The 4,780-nt window shown below is 42.3% G+C and overlaps 1 non-coding gene across 1 annotated transcript; it reads right to left on the bottom strand.

The window, feature by feature from the left end:
* Positions 1-4,442: 4,442 nt before the first annotated feature.
* LOC114680562 (U6 spliceosomal RNA) lies at positions 4,443-4,549 on the bottom strand. The gene has a single exon (XR_003732762.1). It is a non-coding gene; the product is annotated as a U6 spliceosomal RNA (small nuclear RNA).
* Between the last annotated feature and the right edge of the window lie 231 nt (positions 4,550-4,780).

Below are 4,780 nucleotides of genomic sequence, written 5' to 3'. Positions count from 1 at the left end.
ATTTGAACTGTGGAGTTTGAGACCAGCCTGGGCAATAAAACAAGACCCTGGCCTGGTGCAGTGAGTGGCTCACATCTGTAATCCCAGCACTCTGCGAGGTTGAGGCAGGTGGATCACTTGAGGTCAGGAGTTTGAGACCAGCCTGAGCAACATGGTGAAACCCCATCTCTACAAAAAGATACAAAAGTTAGCCGGGTATGGTGGCACGCACCTGTAACCTCAGTTACTCGGGAGGTTGAGGCAAGAGAATCACTGGAACCCAGGAGGTAGAGGTTGCAGTGAGCCAAGATCGGGCTACTGTACTCCAGCCCCGGCGACAGAGCAAGACTCTGTCTCAAACAAAACAAAACAAAACAAGACCCCCATCTTCATTTAAAAAAAAAAAAAAAAGGAAGACATGTTGTGCATACTGGCATGCTGTGTACACCCTGTCCAGATTATTGTGTCTGAAAATGCTTGTGCTATTTAACTTAATTTAATTTGTCATTCTTGCGGAAAAGGGTTTATTCAATTTAAGGGGCAAAATAAGGTCCAAATCTATTCAAATAGCACACAGTCGTTGCTGTGGCACCCTGACCCTTTGGAATGCAGTGATGAACTCAATTGAAGAATTGCCTGCTGAGTCTTTACTGGGCACCAGGCACTAACCATGCTTGGTAACTCAATAAAGACAAGAAGGAGGCAACTGGGCTCTGCCTTCAAGGAACTGATGGTTGGGCAGAGGATGCTGGCAGCAAATAACTGCATATTTTCACTTGGCCCCCTTGCATCTATGGATGTGAAATTACATCCTCTCAGTGCCTGGGATGCTGGCACAATGGCGCAGAGAGGTACCTGCTGTCATCGAAGGCCACAAAGCACGTTAGTGGCTCTGCTAATAGCAGATAGCCCTGTGGGTAGGGCCCAGCTGCTGCAGGCAGTGTTTTTACAGTATTGAGACCTCTTGGCTAAAGAAAGAACAGTTGAGAAAGTCTACAAACTGTACAAACCATCCTTATTTGAGAAGTAGAAAGACGGATTGGTTTCTATCGATTGCATATCTGTAGTAAAAAAAATTCACAGTCAAATTCTGCTTTTTGTTTTTTAGACACCCATGAGGTAAACACTGTTGTCAGAGGAAACAGTGGAAATGAGGAGGCTGCCCTTGTCTTAGAGAACCTATCAGGAAATGCTTTCCTAAATAGAAAGTATCCTTATCCATTGTTCAGCATCTAATTTCCCCTTTGTTCCATGTTTGATAACAATAGCAAACCTTGATTTCAGTCCAGCATAAAGAGATTATTGTGAGTTTTGGGTCAGTCAGGTTTGCACTAATGAGTTTTGACTAAATGTAGTTTGAAACCTGGATTTATCCTGCTGGCAACAACTGAATATCTTGACTCCCCCTTTGAGGGAAAAGCAAGGGAGGTTGGCAGCTTCTGCAGAGGTGGCATCTGACTTTGCTGATGCCCGAGGGGCTGTAAGTGGATTTCAAGACACATGTTACTTTTGTTAGTAAAACACAACTAACTAAAGCATTTCTTCAGGAGAAATGCTTAGAGGAAGAAGATATTTATGTTTTTTTTTTTAAGATGAAGTCTCACTCTATCACGCAGTCTGGAGTGCAGTGGCATGATCTCGGCTCACTGAAATCCCCGCCTCCCAGGTTCAAGCAATTCTCCTGCCTCAGCCTCCCGAGTAGCTGGGATTACAGGCATCTGCCACCATGCCTGGCTAATTTTTGTATTTTTAGTAGAAACAGGGTTTCACCTTGTTGGCCAGGCTGGTCTTGAACTCCTGGTCTCAAATGATTCACCTACCTCAGCTTCCCAAAGCGCTGGGATTGCAGGAGTGAGCCACTGTACCCAGCCAATTTACCAAATTTTTACCACATTTTACCCTTATACAGGAATGGGAAATGATGAAAATCTCGTGCCAGGGAAGAATATAGGAGGCACATATATTGGTTTGCCTGGGACTGAGTTAGTTTGTGCCCATTGCCTTAGCAGCCTGTTTGATGTAACATGTCTTCGATTCTTCATTTTAAAATGAGATATTGGCCAGGCATGGTGACTGACACGTGTAATCTCAGCACTTTGGGAGGCTGAGGTGAGTGGATCACCCGAGCCCAAGAGTTTGAGACCAGCCTGAGCAAGATAGCAAGACCCCATCTCTATTAAAAATACAAAATCCCATTAGCCAGGTGTGGTGGCACATGCCGGTAGTCCCAGCTACTCTGTGGGCTGAGGGAGGAGGATCGCTTGAGTCTGGGAAGTTGAGGCTTCCATGAGCCGTGATTGTGCCACTGCACTTGAGCTTGGGCAACAGAGTGAGATCTTATCTCAAAACAAACAAACAAAATACTAATAATATGAGGTGTCATTATTATTATTTTTTAATATGTATGCATGTTTATTAACAGTTTTGTCAATGTAATATCTCAGAGAAATCTTAAGTCAGGCAAAAGATAAGTGAGTGGCCTTGTTTAAAATATTATAAAATCCTGGAGTGTCTATTTAGGGGTTGATTGGAACATTTTGGAAGAGACTGCCCTTTGCTGTTCTGCAGGCTCCTGCAGTATGAGGAGCACAGAACCTCTGAGAAAGGCATTTGGAGGGTTTTCTTTTCCTTTCATTCTTTTTAAATTATACTTTAAATTCTGGGGTACATGTGCAGAACGTGCAGGTTTGTTACATAGGTATACATGTGCCATGGTGGTTTGCTGCACCCATCAACCTGTCATCTACATTAGGTATTTCTCTTAATGCTATCCCTCCCCTATCCCCCACACCCCGACAGGCCCCGGTGTGTGATGTTCCCCTCCCTGTGTCCATGTGTTCCCATTGTTCAACTCCCACTTATGAGTGAGAACATGCGATGTTTGGTTTTCTGTTCCTGCGTTATTTTGCTGAGAATGATGGTTTCCAGCAACATCCATGTTCCTGCAAAGGACATGAACTCATCTTTTTTATGGCTGCATAGTATTCCATGGTGTATATGTGCCACATTTTCTTTATCCAGTCTATCATTGATGGGAATTTGGGTTGGTTCCAAGTCTTTGCTATTGTGAATAGTGCCACAATAAACATGCATGTGCATATGTCTTTATAGTAGAATGATTTATAGTCCTTTGGGTGTATACCCAGTAATGGAATTGCTGGGTCAAATGGTATTTCTAGTTCTAGATCCCTGAGTAATCACCACACTGTCTTCCACAACGGTTGAACTAGTTTACACTCCCACCAACCGTGTGAAAGTGTTCTTATTTCTCTACATTCTTTCCAGCATTTGTTGTTTGCTGACTTTTTATTTTATTTTTATTTTTATTTTTTGAGACAGAGTCTCGCTCTGTCACCCAGGCTGGAGTGCAGTGGAGTAATCTCGGCTCACTGCAAGCTCCACCTCCCGGGTTCACGCCATTCTCCTGCCTCAGCCTCCCGAGTAGCTGGGACTACAGGCGCCTGCCACCACGCCTGGCTAATTTTTTGTATTTTTAGTAGAGAAGGGGTTTCACCTTGTTAGCCATGATGGTCTCGATCTCCTGACCTTGTGATCTGCCCACTTTGGCCTCCCAAAGTGCTGGGATTACAGGCATGAGCCACCGTGCCTGGCCGTTTCCTGACTTTTTAATGATCGCCATTCTAACTGGCCTGAGATGGTATCTCACTGTGGTTTTGATTTGCATTTCTCTAATGACCTGTGATGATGAGCTTTTTTCATATGTTTGTTGCTCGCATAAATGTCTTCTTTTGAGAAGTGTCTGTTCATATCCTTCACCCATTTTTTGATGGGGTTGTTTGTTTTTTTCTTGTAAATTTGTTTAAGTTATTTGTAGATTCTGGATATTAGCCCCTTGTCAGATGAATAGATTGCAAAAATTTTCTCCCATTCTGTAGGTTGCCTGTTCACTCTGATGATATTTTCTTTTGCTGTGCAGAAGCTCTTTAGTTTAATCAGATTCCATTTGTCGATTTTGGCTTTTGTTACCATTGCTTTTGGTGTTTTAGTCAAGAAGGCTTTGCCCATGCCTATGTCCTGAATGGTATTACCTAGGTTTTCTTCTAGGGTTTTTATAGTTTAGGTCTTATGTTTAAGTCTTTAACCCATCTTGAGCTAATTTTTGTATAAGGTGTAAGGAAGGGATCCAGTTTCAGATTTCTGCATATGGCTAGCCAGTTTTCCTAACACCATTTATTAAATAGGGAATCCTTTTCCCATTGCTTCTTTTTGCCAGGTTTGTCAAAGATCAGATGGTTGTATATGTGTGGTATTATTTCTCAGGCCTCTGTTCTGTTGCATTGGTCTGTATATCTGTTTTGGTACCTGTACCATGCTGTTTTGGTTACTGTAGACTGGTAGTATAGTTCAAAGTCAGGTAGCATGATGCCTCCAGCTTTGTTCTTTTTGCTTGGGATTGTCTTGGCTACGTAGGCTCGTTTTTGGTTACATATGAAATTTAAAGCAAAAATATGGAATGCTTCACAAATTTGCACATCATCCTTGTGCAGGGCACATGCTTATCTTCTCTGTATCATTCCAATTTTAGTATATGTGCTGCTGAAGTGAGCACTGAGCTGTTATCATTAATGGTTCCACTAAAATGTACCTGGAGGGCTTCATTTATTGTATGGTGTAATATATTGCTATTTACTTATTTTTATTTATTTTATTTTATTTTATTTTATTTTATTTTATTTTATTTTATTTTTGAGACAGTCTCACTCTGTCACTCAGGCTGGAGTGTAGTGGCATGATCTTGGCTCACTGAAACCTCTGTCTCCCAGGTTCAAGCGATTCTCCT

This window comes from Macaca mulatta, chromosome 8, assembly GCF_049350105.2.
Source record: "Macaca mulatta isolate MMU2019108-1 chromosome 8, T2T-MMU8v2.0, whole genome shotgun sequence".
In the NCBI taxonomy this organism is placed as follows: Eukaryota; Metazoa; Chordata; class Mammalia; order Primates; family Cercopithecidae; genus Macaca; species Macaca mulatta.
This window is presented reverse-complemented; position numbering and strand designations above follow the sequence as displayed.